Source organism: Mesoplodon mirus, assembly GCF_964341445.2.
Source record: "Mesoplodon mirus genome assembly, chromosome: 3".
NCBI classification, from domain to species: domain Eukaryota; kingdom Metazoa; phylum Chordata; class Mammalia; order Artiodactyla; family Ziphiidae; genus Mesoplodon; species Mesoplodon mirus.
In genome coordinates this window covers 166,003,830-166,025,373 of record NC_138978.1, presented here as the reverse complement: position 1 = coordinate 166,025,373, position 21,544 = coordinate 166,003,830, and the positions used below count along the sequence as shown (strand labels likewise).

The following is a 21,544-nucleotide window of genomic DNA, read 5'->3' as shown; positions in this document are numbered from 1 at the left end:
GGTGTCTCTTTCCCTGCCTGCGTAGTTTTCTTATATGAATGGATTGATTAGTATTCATATGAAAACTCAAGGAGGACCCTTTACAGATCTCTCTCTCTCTCCCTCTCCTCCTCCCCCCCCTCCTGTCTAGTATTCCGCCCTGTGAACTCCAGCTGCCTTGGCCTCCCTAGATTTCCACCTCTACCCAACTCCATGAGGACTCTGAGATCTTCCTGAGTATTCCCCACATGCCCTGTGGCCTGGATACTGTCTTTGGGCAGTACACTGGGACAATAGTAGGGCTACTATTTGTTCCCTCTTTTTCAGAGATTGGTGCCCTTCACTGCCAGATGTCTGATGTCTTGATAACCATTGTTTTATATATTTTGCCTTTTTCTTTCTTTTTACTTGTTCATATGAGATGGTAAATTTGGCCTCTTATTCCATCTAGGCTGGTATTGAAGATTCTAAACTCTTCATATTTTAGTTTAAAAATTTCATTCTTTTAATTTTCTGTTTATCTTAATGCATTATCTATTTATCTATTCATTTGTCCCTTCTAATTTAGTCATAATTACTGAGATTTTATATTATTTTATTTATATTCTTTTCAGAGTTCTGTATTCTCTTTTCTAAGGATTCTCGTTATGATGTATGTGTTCTTTCAACACTTCCTTCATTTTCTTAATTGATTTTTAGCTCATTTTGAAATATTAGGTTACAGTTTTTATCTGTTTTGTACACATAATGTTTTGGAGTGCTTTTGTTGTCTAAAAGGATGTTATTCTCCTCTTTATTTCTTTTTAAAAATGGGTTTTGATCATGATCCTTGTTTGGGTCTCATTTTAAGCAAAATGAAATTTTCTGTGTTTCCTGAAGATGGTGGAATGGGCCAAGATAACTTTTCAAATTTCACGATTCAAGAGCTTCATCTTCTGTTGTTTTCACAAAGTGATTGATAAATAGACTTATACTTTCTGAGATTGTTTTCCCCTACCCCCGTTCCCCTTTTGCTACTGTTTCTCTGTCATGCTGTATTTGAATAGACTTAGGAATTTCTCCTTGCTATTGGGATTTGTCCTGGATAAGTATTTAGTCTGTTAATTTCAAGATTTCACATAGCTTAGACTGATCTACGTTCTTCATACTTTACCGTGTACTCCTTTACTCACCCTGAACATTGAACCTCTCCCAGTTCAGCTACTGACCTTGGGGATTTTGGAGTTCTCATATTCTCAGGAGCTCAAGACACCCTGCTATTTTCCTCTGTATAGACACTGATGCCATGCAGGCTTCGTAGTTGTTGCCGATTCTCTCTTTTTCTCTTATTTTTTATTTTGTGGTTTGTGGTAATTCCTGTCATCTAGTTTTGTGGTGAATTTATCCATGGGCACATTTTTAGCTACGTGCATTAGGCAGAATAATATTCACCTCCCCTCAAGGTATCTCCATCCTAATCCCTGGAACCTGTGAATCTGTTACCTTACTTGGTAAAAGGTGCTTTACAGATGTAATGAAGTTAAGGATCCTGAGATAGGGAGGTTGGTCATACTTTATTATCTGGGTGGGCCCAGTGTAATCATAAAGGTAGTTATAAGTGAAAGAAGGAGGTAGAAGAGCCAAAGAAGAAAATGTTGCTGGAAGCAAAGTTTTAGAGCGATGTGACATAAGAAAGACTTGACTGCTGGCTTTGATGATGGAGAGAGGGGATTGTCCCGGGTAGAAAGGAAAGGAAGACTTGAGTCCTTGAAACTTGCCTAATCCAAATTATTCTACTAAACTGGTATATTATCTTCATGTGGCTACTGCAAAAAATTATCACAAACTTAGTGGTTTAAAAAAATAGAAATTTATTCTCTTACATTTATGCAGGCTAGATGTCTGAAATCCAGATGTTGAGAGGGTTGTGCCCCTTCTGAAGCTCTAGGGAAGAATCATTCCTTGCCTCTTCCAGTTTCTGATGACTCCAGACGTTCCTTGGCTTGTGGCTGCATAACTCCAATTTCTGCCTCTCTCTTGGCCTTTTCCTCTGTGTCTGTGTCTTCTCCTCTTCTGTCTCTTATAAGGACACCTGTCATTGGATTTAGGGCCCATCTGGATAATCTAGGATGATCTCTGCTTGAGATCATTTACTTAATTATATTGCAAAGATCCTTTTCCCAAATAAATATACATTCACAAGTTCCATAGTTTAGAATGTGGAAATTAAAAAACGTATATATATATATAATTTTATTTATTTACTTATTTTTAAAATAAACTTTATTTTTTAGGGTAGTTTTGAGTTCACAGCAAAATTGAACAGATACAGACATTTCCCATATACGCCCTGTCCCCACATACACATAGCCTCCCCTTTTATCAACATCCCCTACCAGAGTGACACATTTGTTACAGCTGATGAACCTATGTTGACACATCTTTATCACCTAAAGTCCATGGTTTACATTAGAGTTCATCCTTGGTGTTATACATTATATGAATTTGGACTAATTTATAATGATGCAGCCACCATTACAGTGATACAGAATAGTTTCATTGCCTTAAAAATCCTTTGTGCTCCACCTATTCATCCCTTTCTTCCCCCTAAGGCCTGGCAACCACTGATCTTTTTATGGTCTCCATAGTTGCACCTTTTCCAGAATGTCATAAAGTTAGAGTCCTATAGTATGTAGCCCTTTCAGGTTGACTTCTCTCAGTAATATACATTTCTATTTCTTTCATGTCTTTTCATGGCTTGATAGTCCATTTCTTTTTTAGTACTAAATAACATCTCATTGTGTGGATGTACCACAGTTTATTTATCCATTCACCTACCAAAGGACATCTTGATTGCTTCCAAGTTTTGGCAGTTATGAATAAAGTGCTACAAACATCTGTGTACAGGTTTTTTTTTTGTGGACATGAGTTTTCAGTTCTTTTGGATAAATATCAAGGAGTGTGATTGCCGGATTGTATGATAAGAGATTTTTAGTTTTATAAAAAAACAACCAAACGACCAAGCTGCCTTCCACAGTGGCTGTACCATTTAGCATTCCTCCCAGCAATGAATGAGAGTTCTTGTTGCTCTACATTCTTCTCGTCATTTAGTGCAATCTGGTTATGATAATTTATTAGTTCCAGGAGGGTTTTTTTTTTTTTTTTGCTGATTCTTTTGGATTTTTTACATAGATGTTTATATCATCTGTGAATAAAGATAGTTTTCTTTCTTCTTCCCTTATGTGTTCCTTTTATTTTTTTTCTTCATCTTATTGCATTAGCCAGGGCTCCAGTATGATGTTGAAAGGCACTGGTGAAAGGGGACATCCTTGCTTTCTTCCTGATCTTAGTGGGAAAACTTCAAGTTTCTCACCATTAAGTATGATGTTAGCTGTAAGTTTTTTGCAGGTATTCTTTATCAAGTTGAGGAAGTTCCCTTCTATTCCTAGGTTAGTGACACATCTTTTGGGGGGTCACAAAAACTGAACACAATTGTCTAAAATAGTTGTCTGGAAGAAGGAAATCCCTCTTCTTAGACAGTAATTCTTCTACTCTGTAAGAACATCAGTTATTTGAAGTCCAGTTTTTTTATGGTTATTACTAAAGATGATGAACTTGGGCCTTTATTTGTATAATTGCTTTTATAGGTTACTTGTATAACATGTGTTTTGATTAATTAACAAAGTCCTTCATCCCACCTTGGTATCAGTGTAAGAAAAATCAGTATAAACTAACTATACTGTTCCTCTTGAGTTGAGGGGAAAGATTTGAAATCTAGAGGTCTTTGAATAAAATATTATAACTCTCCACTTTCTGTACAACTATGTGGTCCCTAAAAATAATTTGGAGTCACTTTAAAAGTAAAAACATCTGGTATCAGGCTGAAATCCTCTAATCTCTGGCATCCGGGATCAGAATCGGAAGATATACCACCTAGAATTTCCCTTAGATGAGTGCAATTATGCTGCTTCAAGAGGAAGAAGATAGTAAGAAAAAACAATGAAAATCTTTCTAAGTTTTGGCGTCTTCTTATAGTTTCATTGCTAGCTAATCTTTTGGTTACCAAATCCAAATTTTATGCTATACATAGTTAACATCTTTGTGACAGTTCATTACTAAAATAACTTTAAAAGGGGTTACACTAACTCTTTAGAAAATGAACTTCTCTTGGAAATTATGCTGTTTTGTGCACAGTTGCAATAGATTATTAATGGAGCTTGTTGGAAGTAGACTAGACTCTGTGTAGACCTTCTTTAGATATGAGTAATATAGAGTCAGGAATATAACACTAGATTGTACCATCCTGTGGTTTTTATTTTATGTTGATAACTTTGTTAAATAAACAACACATAATTTGATTTTATTTGTCCTTATAAATTTAAAAAAATCTCAGAGCAAAGATGAAATGAAACATGAATCTGGCTGTTTTTCAGAAGCAAGGACTAAATTGCTTTTAAAATGCCTATTATTCTGTGAGAACAAGTGGATTTAATTTCTGGTAGCCACATTTCTTTATTGGTCTGCCATCTGAGGCGCAGAGCCTCTGTGTGGTTTAGTCTCCTGGGTGCTTCTCTGAGCACTCAGAAATGTCCTTCTCAAACAGCTGCTTGGTCTTAATGCTCTAACGTAGAGTCCTCCTTTCTGCCTAATGGCTCCTCTGCTTTTCGGCTTGGAGTCTACAAAGTCCAGTCTTCTTCTCATGCACATTTTCAAGTCACCAAACGAAAGATCATCATATCCCAAAGGACTAAGAAAAAAAAAAGGGGGGTAAAATGAAGATTGAAAAAAATGGAATTTGGGAGCAAGAAATATATTAAAAGATTGTTCCATTATTTAAAAGTAGGCGAGGCAGTGTTAACATTTGTTGAGGATAATACAGACCTGCCTAACTCTTATTTTCCTCATTCTTCTCTTTTAAAGAAAACAATTAACACATTGAAAGATAGAATAAACAAAGACTGAGATGAATGAGTGAAAGCAAAAGGGCATCTGACTGCTTTAAATATATTCAAATCTTTAGACCAAGAGGAAGTAAATCATGAACCTGGAAAAGTATGCATATAAGTGCTACTAATGATCTTTGAGAAAAAAAAAGGCAAAGCAGAGCATCGCCGATCACTTCAGGGAGGCAAACATTTTAACTTCTATAATGGAAAAGATAAACATCAGAAATTACAAATGGGAGACTTTTAAGTTGACTCACACAGTTTTCTATGCTGGTTCTGTCCATGACCATGTTCAAGACTTGGCAGGTAAGTGGTGCCCTAACCTCATGCCAGCTCCCAGAATTCTTGAACCTCAGTCCAATATCAGAGTCTCTTGGCTTCCATTTGCCATTGAGAGGAGACAGGACTGCAAACAAATAGCTTTAGGAACTTAGAAAAGTATGCTATTTTCACTGGGAACCAGTAGAAATGCACTAGCAGCAAGTCATACCAAAGCAACTTCTTTTACTTTCTGAGGGTTTACTTGTGTTGAAAGTATCGTATTTCACCAAGATACCAGGAATTGTGGAATTGGAGAGCTGGTAGGGATCTCAGAGATCACTTAGTTTAAATTACTCATTTGTAAGTGAAAAAGGAAGAACAGAAAGAATGACTATATTGCCTAATGTCACACAGTAAGTTTATGGCAGATAGAGCTTGGAATAAACTCAAGTTTCCTAGTCTGAGTTCTTTGTAGAACATCAGGTTCTTCTCATGATATCTTTGTTGACAAGAAGTAAGGACTGAATGAAGCATAGTTAGGTGGATTTATAGTTGGTACAATAGCCACACTCCAAAAATGTTTCAGAGGTTTGTGTCATTTGAAGAGAAATCTGTAATGGTATACTTCAGGTTTCTGGCTGTCACTGTCACTTTTAATATTTTAATAATTGAATTGGAGATGAAGGCACAGAAAACCTCTTACTAAATTTTCAGATGACAAAGCTGGGAGGAATAGCTAATACACTGGATGATAGAATCAAGATTCATAAGGCTTTTGACAGGCTGGAACAATGAGCTGAAAGTAATAAGATGAACTTTAGTAGAAGTAGGAGAAAAGTACTACAATTAATTAAAAAAAATCAACTGCTTCTATTCAACATGGGGTGGTTTGTAGTTTTAGCTGAATGTAAGTACAGTGTAGGCCAACAGTGTCATTTGGCTGCCAAAAGAATGTACTGCAATCTCACGCACTCTTAGAAGCATTCTTGTGTTCTGATCAAGGGAGGTGGTTGTTCCCTTCATGGACCACATGTGGAAGACGAACTGAACTTCAGCACCACATTTTATTTTATTTTATTTTATTTTATTATTTTATTTAACATCTTTATTGGAGTATAATTGCTTTACAATGGTGTGGTAGTTTCTGCTGTATCACAAAGTGAATCAGCTATACGTATACATATATCTCCATATCCCCTCCCTTTTGAACCTCCCTCCCATACTCCCTATCCCACCCCTCTAGGTGGACAAAAAGCACTTAGCTGATCTCCCTGTGCTATGCAGCTGCTTCCCACTAGCTATCTATTTTACATTTGGTAGTGTATATATGTCCATACCACACTCTCACTTCGTCCCAGCTTACCCTTCCCCCTCCCCGTGTCCTCAAGTCCATTCTCTGCATCTGCATCTGCATCTTTATTCCTGTCCTGCTCCTAGATTCTTCAGAACCATTTTTTTTCTTTTTTTTTTAAGATTCTATATATATGGGCTTCCCTGGTGGTGCAGTGGTTGAGAGTCCGCCTGCCGATGCAGGGGACACGGGTTCGTGCCCCGGTCCAGGAAGATCCCACATGCCGTGGAGTGGCTGGGCCTGTGAGCCATGGCCACTGAGCCTGCGCGTCCAGAGCCTGTGCTCCACAACGGGAGAGGCCACAACAGTGAGAGGCCCGTGTACCGCAAAAAAAAAAAAAAAAAAAAAAAAAAAATTCTATATATGTGTGTTAGCATACAGTACTTGTTTTTCTCTTTCTGACTTACTTCACTCTGTATGACACACTCTAGGTCCATCTACCTCACTACAAATAACTCAATTTTGTTTCTTTTTATGGCTGAGTAATATTCCATTGTATACATGTGCCACATCTTCTTTATCCATTCATCTGTTGATGGACACTTAGGTTGCTTCCATGTCCTGGCTATTGTAAATAGAGCTGCAACGAACATTTTGGTACATGACTCTTTTTGAATTATGGTTTTCTCAGGGTATATACCCAGTAGTGGATTGCTGGGTCGTATGGTAGTTCTATTTTTAGTTTTTTGAGAAATCTCCATACTGTTCTCTATAGTGGCTGTACCAATTTACATTCCCACCAACAGTAGCACCACATTTTAACAAAAATATTGACAACTGTAGTGCTTTAGAGGAGAGTGACAGGTTTATGAAGAGTCTGTTGTGAAGAAAACTAGATATATTTATTCTGAAAAGGAAAAGACAGATAATTTGTTAATGATAGCTATCTTTAAAATTGTTCATTTTTTAATGTTCAATTTATCATTCATTCAATAAAGTTTTATTCAGAACCCTCTACTAAGTGCCAGGGATACAGAGGTAAATATGATAAGATCTCTGCTCTTAAGAACCGCATAGTCTAACACTGTGTTTCTAAAAGCAGGATTGTTGGACAACCTGGGTATCTGTCAAACAGTGTAGCATACTAGGCTTCACATCAGATCTACTGAATCAGCCTATGGGGTGAGGTCTGGAAAGCTACATTTTTTAGGATCACACATATTAGCAACATAATTGGATAAACGTTGTGAAGTTTTGTCTAATGTGCTTAGGAAGCATATGGGAAGGAGAATCAGAGTCTGTTTGATAGTCTGCCATGTATTAATAGTATAGGGAACACAGATAGTTCTGGATGTTGTAGAGGGCAGAATTAGCACAAGTGAGGAGTAGATATTAAATGGGATCAGTTTTCAACTCAGAACAGTGAAGAACTTTCTAACAATAAGGGGTTTCAGTAACAGAATAGGTTTCCTGTTGAACAGCGCACCTCTTATCTTGGAGATGATCAAAAAGAGTCTTGACAAGCAACTGTCCTGGGATTTGGGGAAGAACGTTCATGCCTCCCATTCTAAGACCCATGTTAGCACAAAGAGGGACATTTCTGCCAATGCTTCTATCCCCTTTCTCTCAACTTGCTCACTTCACTTCATGGGAGAGACTAGTCTGTTTTGTTAGAGTCTGGGGTATTTTTGAGGCCATGCTTTGCTAGGGGCAGGTCATCATATAAAGCTTTTTTAAAGAGGCTGGTGATTACTGTATGAGTCAGACATGCAGGCTTTTTATCCAGATGGGTGTGGGTCTCCAGGGTCTGCTCTGTGGGACCCCATGGCACAAATGGGTAGGCACCAAGGTATATACTGAAGATGGAAAATAGGGGCCCCATTTAGCATCTGGTATAAACCGTATTCTCCAGCACAGTTATTAGGACACCTGCTTTGAGGATCACTGAATGCTTTCCAGGCCACTAAGAAGCTGATATTTGGATCTGTGTTTGGTTAAAAGTTCCATTATCAGACAGAGTTCTGAGGTGGAGAGCAGGCCCATGTTCTGAGTGGCCCATGAATCCATACATATTTGTTTTTCTTTGAGTGATGTAAGGAAACTAGCAGTTGGGCTCTCTTGGTACTCAGACATCTAGTCTCTAGAGGTGGAAGGTTGGACTAAAGGACTCCGTTAACCTTTCAGAGTCTTAATGGAGCCTGGACGCTTTAAGTCCCCATTCGTTTACAGAATCTGGCTGATATTATTTGAACAATTTGTCCTTAAATCTGGTGATCAGTATTACCCATCTGTCACATGGTTGGATCTCCTATTTCCTATGGCTTTAGGAATCCTCAGAAAGATGGCGTGGTCTCTCATATAATTTAGGCTGCGCCTTTCATTTATGTAAACACATTGTGGTGCATGTGTGGTGTGCAGCCCAGCTCCTTCCCTGAGGACTGAAGCACTCATTCCTCAAGTTGCTGAGAGTTGGGAACTTACGGCTTGTAGTGGAGTCCCTCACCAGAGACTGTCCTCTGATGAATGTCTCCTCACCCAAGGTGATGCTTCCTTCCTGGAGGCAACCCACATGGTCGATACAGAGGTATAAAGGCCCACCCTTTGCCCCAATTTGAGATCACTCTGTAGAGCCATCCCAGTTCCAAATCTCCCCATGGGATCAGCTGAGGATTTTTTTTAAAGCCTATTTATGTATGTATGTATGTATTTTTTTCACGCTATGCTGGCATGTGGGATCTTAGTTCCCCAACCAGGGTTTGCAGCCGTGCCCCCTACATTGGGAGCACGGAGTCTTAACCACTGGACCACCAGGGAAGTCCCAGGATCAGCTGAGGATTTTGTTATGACTTACCACAAACCAATTTTTCTATCTGTTCAATGTTGCTTTCATCTGTTTCCATAGGTACAGTCCCAAGAGGACTCCACAGCAAAGGTCCTGCATATGACTTGCTGTCTCAGAAGTCTTCTTCATCCTAGAGAACCCAAACTGCAACATGAATACTTGCTGTCTTAATTTAGGTATCAGGCAAGTGCTAAGTGTACAGAATATGGCAGTGAGAAAAGAGCCTACAATTCAGTAGTTTATCTATTCCAGTTACTGTGCTTCCCTGATCTAGGCTATGACTTGGTTAAAATATATTGATGCCTTCACAGGTCAACCTTGCTGCTGATATTCACAGGGTCCTGCTGCTGCACCTCTCTTAACCCCTGTACTTTTGGGCATGTCTCATCACTGCCTATGGCTGTGCCACTAGTCACCTTGATGCTACTGGTTTGTCTCTGCCATGCTAGCTATGCTAGACCCTGTTGATAACCTGTTCTCAACCTCCACTTCCCTCGATATGTCTGTAATTTTCACTGCTGTCTGATTGAAGCTTATCTCCATCTTTGTCCATATTTGTTCTCTGAATCTTTTGCTTGTGAGGAAACCTGTTCCCCTTCTTGTGTCTTTCTCCTTTATGGGGGTCTTTCACTAGTGGTAAAAGCTTTTATTTTCATCATCCAGCCCTCTGTGGAGGTCATTTTCTTGTCAGAAATGCAGACGCCTTTGAGTGATTGATTTCTTTTGTATATTTGTTTTCATGTACTTCTCTTCTGCCTTGGATATATAGACATCCCAGGGGGCTGGTTAGGGTTAGATGGAGAGTGTTTTAAGGATAACCTCATATTGTACCCAGAATAACAGTTCCCTTTTCTACACTCAGGCCCTGATACTAAGTCTCTCCCTCCCGAGACTCCTCCCTACTTATGGTAACTTTTCCTTCAGTGGCCTGCTTGTTGCTGTTTGGAGCATAGCTTCCCTTGGGACCTCCCCAATCTATCAGAAATGTCTGTATTTGTCTAGACCTCAATTATGAACACAGTTCAAGTTCTTTCCCATGGGGGTCCTAGGCCCATACCAGTAAAAGGATGCAGCTAGATTCTTATCTAAGTGTCCACAAACATTCCGTGGCAGTTACCCTTAATAGCCTGGTGCACATAGATGACCTCTGGACAGGAGGGCGCCTAGTTCCACATGCTAGCATATCTGAATCTCAGCCAGAATGCATTGCTATATGCAACTTTGGGACCCCATGAAGTGATAATGTGTGATAGGAAGAGAACTGAACCTGGAGTCAGGAGATCTGGAATCTTGTTAGTGCCACAAACTCATTGCTTTTTAGCTCTTTGAGTCTCAGTTTCCACAATCAAAAATGAAGGAGTTAGACTAGATCATGTCTAATAACTCTTTCAGTTCTATCACTTTATGATTTTTTTCTGGCCACTTGTGTCATCTTTCCACTCTTTATTACCATGACTTTAATTGGCTCTGGCATGAACTCTCTGAGGGATGACATTTTCAAAACAGTTTGCTGCTGGAATGCAGATGATACTTTTCCAGGGTTGACACATATGCATTTCTTTGTGTGACCTCTGAAACCCAGCACAGAATTTTCCATCACAGTCTGCCTGGGATTGATCACATGCTTCAGGAGAGGCCCATCCAGGATAGCTCCTTTGTAACAGATTTTTGGATAGAAATCATTAGGTTCACCTTGTGCCCAGATAATATGGAAGGCTGGAAGGAAATCAGCTGGTTGGAGATTTTTTAAAATGTATTTACTCCCCTAATATGAAATCCTTGAATTCAGCATACAACAAAAAGCAAAGAGTAATAATGAGTGCATTAACAAGAAATTCAACAATTAGAATGTCTGTAAACCAGTTCTACAGGATCAAATGCTGTCAGTACATAATGTGAATGTTTTAACATAGGGTGTAAAGCCCAAAGATAGAATCACAAGGCTAAAAAGAACTGTATGAAGATATCTACGTTTCCTTTTCTGAAGTGTAGATGAGCCTCAATTAAGCCAACTTCAGTGAAAAATTATCAGTGTTACACCTAATCAAAAACCAACAGAGAATCTACAACCCTCAGGAAGAAGCACTTTCTCTTTCTCTTCATAGTAATTCAATGTCTAGAAAGCCTTCCTGTCACTACTGTCTCCATTCAGGGGAGGTATTAGGCAGGTAACTAGTACAGAGACACTTACAAAGTCAGCCTTCTTCTCCAGTCTCTGTCATCCATGGTCTTACCAATTCTTTCTTTAAAATGCCACCCTAATCTGTTCTCTATCTTTGTCACACCTAACCTGCTTTGGTTTAGGCCCTCATCATTTCTAATCTGGATTACTGTAATTGTCTCTTCATTCAGTAAACTCCAGTTCCATGACAAAAGTAGAAACATGGGACCCAATGCAAGATTGATATTCCCAGCCACTATAAAATTTCACATTCTCTTGTAAGCATGGGAGGTAAGATTGACCAGCAATGGTCTGGCAGGCATGTGTAAGGGAATTGGAGAGGGATGGAAATATTTGTACAATGTTGGGCACATCTGTACCAAAGACTTGAAGAAAGATACCTTGGTACCATGAATGATATAGTTTCTGTATTCCTGGGCACTTGTATGGACTTAAGGGCAGGTGTGAAGTTACCTGGGTTCTGATCAGAGGTTATGACTCATCCTGTTTTTTTCCTACACTAGCCACGTGGTACTGCTTCCTTTTCCTATCTATATTTCAGGATTTTGTTTTGGCCCTGGGATTGAGCTCACACAGTCCTGCCATACTTTTTCTACATTAGATGCATTAGCTTAGTTTTTCTACCACTTCAGTCTCATACTCCTTTAGTCCATCCTTTACATTACTGCTAAAGTCATTTTTTTCTAAAATGCAAATATTTTCATGTATTCTCCCACTTAGCATCCTTCATTGGTTCCCCACTGTCTTCAAGGTCCCATCCAATCTTCTTGTTGGAATAAATATAGCCTTTTATTATCTAGCTCTTGCTTACCTCTCCTGCTTTCCCTTCATTATGCCTTCTTGCCCTTGTGCATGCTCTCATCTCAGTCTTGTATACCTGTTCACCTCCTGGGACTTGGCTGATTCCAGCTCATCCCAAGAGTCTCCGGTACTGGAAAGTCATTTCTAACCTCCCTTCGTACTCTTAATTATGCTGATCTCAGTGAGGTTCCATTCTTTACTCCTGTGAGTTCCCACAGAATCCTGAACTTGTTTCTATCATAATATTCATCACACAGTATTACAATTATTTGTTTCTTGTTTATCCCTGGCCTGGTTGGAAGCTTCTTGAGGCCTAGATCTTTGTTTCATTTTTATATCTCCTGCTGTAGCAGGAGATTGGCCCATAGTGGATGATCAGTAAGTGTGGGTTGGATAAATGAGGTTGAAGACCTTCCTAAGAGAGTTATCTACAGGAGGTTTTTTTTTTTTTTTTCTTTTAACGAGTACAAGGTTTAACTAGACAACCCCTAAAGTTCTTTCTAGCTCTTAGATACATGATTTTATGCTATATAGGGAACCTTGAGATAAAATTCTCAGAAAGTAGCTGCTTCTACATAACACACATTTTTCTTGTTAGGGTATTTAATTAGGTGATTTTGATCTTTTACGTGGTTCAGTTCACAGCATGAATCCTCTTTTCAAAAGGTTCTTCTAATTCAGTCATTTAACTGACAGAAATAATTTTCATTATCTTTGTTCAAACAATTTGATTAGATGTATTACTCAGTGATTTTATTCTGTATCTCTAAGATCCTATCAATGTACCTGCAGTGTCAAAGAGTTTGATAGGGAACAGGAATTAGGTGTGGGTTGAAAAGACATAGGCAGACATAGTTCTAAGAGTAAACCAGATCTAAAGATCAAGGTTCAAGAGCCAGAATTCAGATGAGAGTCTGACAGTGTCACAGACATGTTGTCACAACCTGGCAGTGGAATAAACCTGGGCAGAGGAACAGAAATCAAGAGAGCACAGAACCCTCAATATAGAGCAAGACAGGACCAATAGCCTAAAGTCTTAGCAGGTAGAGATAGAGGAAGAGAGATAGAGGAAGAGCTGGGAAAGGGTCAGGGACAAGAAGGAAGACCAAAGCAAGAGTGAAAACAGATTCAAAGAACAAAACCTTGACTCTGAGGTAGAATCTGACCTGGTCAGAAGATTCTTGATGCTCTTAGTATAGCAGAAATTAACATCAGCTTTGCTGGAAGTAATCTGAGGTTAGCAAACAGGAGCAGAAATTGACTATTGGAGTCCTGTGGCATTTCTTATGGTACTTTTACTTGTTTTATAGTCTCTTATAAGCATATCTACTGTCTCTTGTTACACAGTGAACTCCTTGAGAACGAGGACCATGGTTTTCTCTCTATTACACTGAGTGTAGTACTTTGCATATACCTGGTGCTCAGTAGTATGTAATGAATTAAGTTACAGGAGTTAGGAATTACATTATTAATGCTCCCTGGAGAATACTGAGTGGCTCTAGTGATTCCCAGAATGTTCATTTAAGCCATCTGTAGATTCAGTTGTTTTTAATGCCAGTCACTGCTTTTTTTTTCTGGGTAATTGAATATTTAAGATCTGTGTGACCCTGGAAAATAAGTAATGCTCTTAGGAGATGTATTGAGATCTCTAATGAGTCAAAAAAAAAAGGGTAAGTTTTCTTGGGACAAGATCCCTGTCAGAGTGCCTCCCTATTGAGTGAGAATATCAGATTGTTTGCTCATAAAAGGATCAACAGCTGACACCAGTGGAATAAGTTTAAGATTCAAATTTATCTCAGTGTCTCATAATTAAAAAAGGATCATGTTGAAAACTCTGTAAAATTTAGAAATTCAATATGGTGAATCGGTTTCTGCTTTCTTGATAAAGTATCCTTTTGCTTTTAGGACTATACACCTCTGCAGCCAGAACGATATTCTAGAAGGAACAGCCATTTAGAAACACTGAGCTTTCAGAATCTTATGTAATACACACTTATGATACAATATCAAATTTAACCCCGACAAATGAGTACTGGAGCCTCATAAAGAATGGCTCACATCTTCTGATTTTTTTCTGAATCTATTTCTATACCAACTGGAGTCAAAACATCCTTCTACTTGCTTGGCCTTCCTAATTGTTTTCAGCTTTTTTTTCCTCCTTGCTAAATGATGAAAATAATCCTACTTTATAGTTTTCCAAGGTCAATATGGTGGCCCTATATAGAGAGTGAATTGAGATTAAGAATTCAGTTTTAATTCTGGGAGCTTGACACAAAATTGGTTTAATTTAATCTATTTGATTTTAGTTCTTTAATTTCCTCATAAAGGAAATTTAATTTTCACCTGCTGGATTTTGCTGATTACCCTTTGCCCTGTCTTGTGCTAGGCAAAATTCCAAGTAGATTTGGAGTCCAAAGTGTTAGCTTGGAGTCTCAGTTTCACCATTCATTAGCTATGTGAGTGTGGGTAATCACCAGAGGCTTAGTATTCTCACTTGTAAAATAAGAATAAAAACCTCTTGCCCTGGGTGATTAGATGAAAGACTGTATGTCAAGATATTTTGACATCACCATGATCATTACCTAAATTTTTGCTTTATTTATTTATGAATGGAAACTCTCAGAAAGTTAGTTCCTCTACTGTCTTAACTTTTAACCTGGAATCCTTAAGGCAAAACTCAATCAATGTTAACCAAAGACAAATAGAAAATAAAAATCATCATCACCATCACCACCCTTAACATCACAGTACAAGATATACAGGGATAAAAAACCATATCAGGCTAAGAGAAAGGCCCTCTACTGCTTGGAAGAACAAATAAGCCAGCAGTGCTTTTTGCTATGCAGAATCAATTCAGTAGAAAACTACCTACTTTGGTATGATTTGAGGGGTAGTAAAAGCATTTCTGTCCTAAAATAGAATCCTGCTAATGACCTACAGTAGAAAGTGAAAAAAAACATGGGAAACTGGGCTAGTTTCACATACTCTGTGAGACTTCCAATTGTCTTAGGGATCTGTGGGGTCTGGGGACAATGTCAGAGGTGAGACATAGGGTTTCAGTGATCAGCAGCATTTTAAAAATGGGGTTTCAAATTTATATTCTCTGGGTTTTTTTGTTGTTGTTGTTGTTTTTTGCATCTACATGGAGGAGGTGAAAGATGTAGGGGAACGCTACAAGAAGATAACAGAACTTTAGGAACTATGACCCCAAAACTTTCTTCTCTACATGTTCCATTGATTAGTGATTGATTGTGGGTGGGTAATATGATATGATGGACAGTAACCTGGCCTGGGGTCAAGAGATCTGGGTTCCAGGCTTGTCTTTACTATTAAAAAATTTTGTTTTGCCTTTTAGTCCTTCATAACTCTGAGGCTCAGTTTCCATTCTTTTGAAGTAAAGGTGTTGAATAAATATCCTCTTAGCTTCTTCCTTTGGAAAACATTATTGAGCTCTTTAAAAAAATTAATTTATTTATTTTTGGCTGAGTTGGGTCTTCATTGCTGCGTGCGAACTTTCTCTAGTTGCTGCGAGCAGAGGCTACTCTTCACTGCGGTGCGCGGGCTTCTCATTGCAGTGGCTTCTCTTGTTGCAGAGCACGGGCTCTAGGCACGTGGGCTTCAGTATTTGTGGCATGCAGGCCCAGTAGTTGTGGCACTCGGGCTCTAGAGTGCAGGCTCAGTAGTTGTGGCACATGGGCTTAGTTGCTCCACGGCATGTGGAATCTCTCGGGACCAGGGATCGAACCCGTGTCCCCTGCATTGGCAGGCGGATTCTCAACCACTGTGCCACCAGGGAAGCCCCCGTTATTGAGCTCTTGTTTCTTGTTTAGTACTATGACACAAAATAAATAAGACACAGGCCCTACCCTCAAAGAGCTTACAGACTAATAGGGCAGATAGAAGGGTAGACAAATATGTGTAGTAAAGGAATACTAATATTAAGCTAGATGTCTGTCTAGATCTCTTCTAATTCTAATGTTTTATTATTTTTAAACTGTCTTATAAGATACCAAGGGTTAATTATTAGCAATTACCAGCACAACTTTACTTTCTTGTAATTTTGTCAGGGATTCTGTTGTCCAGTGACCTTCCTATTCGCTGAAAATCATTTTTGACAATACGTCACTGCCTGTTTCAGATATTTTTACGTAATGCAATGAACTTCCTAACTTAAAAAAGGATGGGGCTTCCCTGGTGGCGCAGTGGTTGAGAGTCCGCTTGCCGATGCAGGGGACACGGGTTCGTGCCCCGGTCCGGGAAGATCCCACGTGCCGCGGAGCGGCTAGGCCCGTGAGCCACGGCCGCTGAGTCTACGCATCCTGAGCCTGTGCTCCGCAATGGGAGAGGCCACAACAGTGAGAGGCCCGCGTACCGCACAAAAAAAAAAAAAAAAAAAGGGATTATTTTAATGTACTTGACCCATATTATTCATACCATTATATGTCACCCCAGATTCACCAGGATACAACAATAAAAATAACAATAACAATTATTGCTAATGCCACTATTAATTATTCATGTTAGTGTCATCCACTAAAGTCATTCCAGAATTTCCCGGGTAGATTTAGGCAGTTTCTCTTCCATACTACCATCTCCTTACCTATCTTCCTCTTCCTTCTTTCCTTCCTTCCTTCTATGCTCACAGTGTTACTACAATTCTTTATTATCTTATCTCCTCCACTAAAATATAAACTCCTCCAGGGTGCAGGCCTCTTACCTATGTGAATACCCTGGCACATAGCACAGTCTCTGGGCACAGTGTAGATATTCAATGCATGTTAGTTAAATGAAAGAATGAATTTGATTATCTTAACTATTGCTCTTTAGACAATGCAATGTTTTAAATCATAATTTCTTATTGGATATCCAGCCACATTCTGCCTTTAGGTACTTAGGCATTATTCCATTTGAGGACTTACAGACATTATACACCTGTTTATGTTTAAAGAAAGGTACTTCAGTTGAATGTCATTTTGCAGACTTTCAGACTGGCTTCTTCTTTCTTTGTTTAAAGGGTTTCTTTCTCTTTTTCAAAGAACACGCTGTCTCCATAACCTGAACCATCCACCCCCAATTCTCCTCTCCCCCACCCTCATGCCTACTTTTGCTGGCACACGTATGATGCAGCACCATTTTGGGGCAGAATTTTATAAAGAGGAGGGACACTGGATCCATTCAGGTGGTGGAGAGGTGAAAGAACAGCTCATGTGTTTCTTTGTTTTCTGTCATTTGTTCCTCTCCTCATTAAGGCCTGTAAAGACAGCCTGTGTGAAAGAATCTGAAGGCTCAATATTACACCATGGGATACCCAAGTGGTAGTGGAGTGGGGGGAGGGGTTGGATGTGAAGATGTGAGGAAAGAATTTGGATCCTGAACCAGCTTCAGCTCAGTTGCCAACTGATCAAATGTCCCTTTGGTTCCCTGAACTTATCCATGAAACTTGTATCTTGGAAAAACTGCATTTGAACTTGGCAGGACACAAGTTTTATGTTTATCAGAGTCGAGTTTTAAGCGTTTTGTGTTCTCTTTCCCCAAGTGCTCCATGTATTCTGAATAATCCTACCTTCTCCCCAATCCACAGTAGCGAAGAAATGCTGCTCAGGGTATGGAAAGATCAAAAAATGTTAGCTTCAGAACTTGTCTAAGTTTTTTTCCATTGGCCAGGGGCAGTGCCAGATTCCCCATCCATTTTGGCCATGGACAAGCCAGTAACATCCACATTAATCTAGATTATGTTGACTTCATCCTGTTCTGACAACATATAATATTATGTGTCTTGTTTAATCACACAACAGAAGGACACTTCTCACTGAGTCATTCACTCAGCATATTCCAACTGCGGAACATTTGATCATGCTTTTAATATTTATGTGGTGCCATGAATGTACATGACAGGGAAATCACACTTGGAGGAAAAAAAAAAAGGTTGTGCTCTCAGGAGACTAGTGTGGAGGAATGTACTCTTTCAAGCAAGCAGAAAAGTTTGAGATCAACTCAGAAGAGTGAGCAGGCATATTTAAAATTCACCTTAGTGCAAGGTGTCATTGAGATTCATTTAATCATGCAAAAAATATTTATTAACTATCTACCTTTGTGGGCACTGTGCTAGGAGTTGGGGCATAAACTCTATGCCCTTACAGAGCTTAAGAAAAATATTGAACAAGTGACTATGAGTGTGAAGAGGGTAATAAAATAGATTATATAGAGACAGCATATGCGATATACAGAAGTATAAAACAAGAAGAGCTAACCTTCATCATGAGGTTGACACCTTTTCGGAAGTGATATTTATTTAAAAAATTCTAAGTGTTTATTGCCATGAATTTTCTCAAAGTGAACAGATGGGTGTAACTACCCAGATGAAGAAGTAAAGCATCACTAGAACTCAAGAATCCCCCGTAATGTCCTCTCCCAGCCACAACCTCCAATACCCAAAGGGAACCAAAATCCTATCACCAAATATTATTTTTCCTAATTTTTGGAGTTTTTATAAATGAATTTCTACAACATGTACTCTTTTGTGGTAGCTTCTTTCACTCAATGACAGTCATTCATAGCTGTTGCATGTGGCTGTAGTTCCCTGATTAGCACTGTCATATGGTATTACATTGTATAAATACATAAGAATTTATCCATTCTACTTTTTTTTTTAATTTTAATTTTTTTGGCCATGCCATACAGCATGTGGGATCTTAGTTGCCCAACCAGGGATCAAACCCGTGCCCCTTGCGTTGGAAATGCAGAGTCTTAACCACTGGACTGCCAGGGAAGTCCCTATCCATTCTACTTTTTTTTTTTTTTTTGCGGTATGTGGGCCTCTCATTGTTGTGGCCTCTCCCATTGTGAAGCACAGGCTCCGGACGCGCAGGCTCAGCAACCATGGCTCACGGGCCCAGCCGCTCCGCGGCATGTGGGATCTTCCCAGACCAGGGCACGAACCCGTGTCCCCTGCATCGGCAGGCGGACTCTCAACCACTGTGCCACCAGGGAAGCCCTCCATTCTACTTTTGATGGACATTTGGATCTTTCCCGGTTTTTGGTCACCATTGCTGCTGAGAACATTCTTTTATGTTTGGTGTGCATCTAGTTGCGTTTCTTTTTTCTTTTCTTTTTTACTGAAGTACAGTTGTTTATAATGTTGTGTTAATTACTACTGTACAGAAAAGTGGTTCAGTTATACATATATATACATTCTTTTCTTAAAATACTCTTTTCCATTATGGTTTATCATAGGATATTGAATATAGTTCCCTGTGCTATACAGTAGGTCCTTGTTGTTTATCCGTTCTATATATAAAAGCTTAATCTGCTAACCCCAACCTCCCACTTCATCCCTATCCCAACCCCCTCCCCCTTGGCAACCACCAGTCTGTTCTCTATGTCCATGAGTCTGTTTCTGTTTTGTAGATAGGTTCACTTGTTTGTTCATATTTCAGATTCCACTTATAAATGATACCATATGGTATTTATCTTTCCCTTTCTGACTTATTTCACTTTGTATGATAATCTCTAGTTGCATGCATGTTGCTGCGAATGGCATTTTTTCGTTCATTTTTATGGTTGACTAGTATTCCATTGTATATATGTACCACATCTTCTTTATCCATTCATCTGTTGATGGACATTTAGCTTGTTTCCATGTCTTGTCTATTGTGAATAGTGCTGCTATGAAATAGCGGTGCATGTATCTTTTTGAATTATAGTTTTGTCTGGATATTTGCCCAGGAGTGGGATTGCTTGATCATATTGGTAATTCTATTTTTAGTTTTCTGAGGAACCTCCATACTGTTTTCCACAGTGGCTGCACCAACTTACATTCCTACCAACAGTGTAGGAGGGTTCCCTTTTCTCTGCATCCTCTCCAGCATTTGTTATTTGTAGACTTTTTTTTTTTTTAAGAAACTGTTTATTTTCCGTCAACCTATTTCCATTTTAAGAGTGTGGAAGAATAGCTTAAGATGACTCACTGGTTGCTCCTACCCGTTCAGTGGCCTGAGCAGTGGGAGCTGCAGACCAGTCTTCAGTGGCAGGCTGAGCACTCCAGTCTTCAGTGGGGAACGGCTGAATAGGCACAGAGGGCACCTGCACACATTCAGACCAGTCTGCCACCTCAGGTTGAGAAGCAGTGAACTCAGGATCTGGAACAGACCATTCACTGTGAAATTCCTCCTTGGTCACAGCTTCCTTGGCTGTCACCTGCTCTTCCTTTTCAATCTCTTCAGGATCTCTGTAGAAGTAGAGATCAGCCATGACCTCCCATGGTTGTTCACGGGAGATGGTGCCACACATGCACAGAACATCCTTGGCGAGCATTCACCAAATCAGACCCACTGACTGGGCTCCCTTCTTGTTGCACGGGATGGCAATGTGTACATAATACAGAGGAGAGTCTGTGTTACACAAAGCAGTGGTAGGCAGGTTAACGTAAGAGGCCTCTGTGAGAGGCTGGTGGTCAGCTCTGGGATCAGTAACCACCAGAAGTCTTGGCTCCCTGAAGGCTGCCTGGATCTGCTCAGTGAAGGTTCCAGGAGTGAAGTGGCTCGGAATAGGAGTGGCTCCGGTGGCAGCAGCAAACTTCAGCACAGCTTGCTGGCCAGTATTCCTGGAGGATATGACACTGACATCAGCTGGGTTTTCAATGGCAATAATGGGACAAGCTGCCAACAGAAGCTTCTCCCAGGTTCTCTTCAGGTTTAGGATGTAGATGCCCTCACTTTTCCTTTTGTAGATGTACTATTCCATTTGGAAGTCAAGGTTGCTGCCACCTAAGTGGGTTCCTGCTGCAAGGAATCTGAAGACATCCTCCTCCTTCATTTTCAGGACATCAAGGGCTCCAGACATTGTGGCAGTTTCCCTTTAAATTACGATGGGAGGGCTAGAGCTTCAAGATGGCAGAAGAGTAAGATGTGGAGATCAACTTCCTTTGCAGAAATACATCAGAAATACATCTCTATGTGGAACAACCCCTACAGAACATCTACTGAACGCTGGCAGAAGACCTCAGACGTCCCAAAAGGCAAGAAACTCCCCCACGTACCTGGGTAGGGCAAAAGAAAAAAGAAAAAACAGAGGCAAAAGAATGGGGACGGGACCTGCACCAGTGGGAGGGAGCTGTGAAGGAAGAAGTTTCCACACACTAGGAAGCCCCTTCTCGGGCGGAGACTGTGGGTGGCAGAGGGGGGAAGCTTCAGAGCCATGGAGGGAAGCACAGCAACAGGGGTGCAGAGGGCAAAGCAGAGAGAGTCCAGGGAGGATCAGTGCCT

At 39.8% G+C, this 21,544-nt stretch overlaps 1 pseudogene across 1 annotated transcript; it reads right to left on the bottom strand.

The window, feature by feature from the left end:
- Positions 1 to 20,234: 20,234 nt before the first annotated feature.
- On the bottom strand, positions 20,235 to 21,122 carry LOC309800573 (small ribosomal subunit protein uS2-like; annotated as a pseudogene). Its single transcript has one exon. The product of its transcript is annotated as a small ribosomal subunit protein uS2-like (transcript).
- Positions 21,123 to 21,544: the final 422 nt, after the last annotated feature.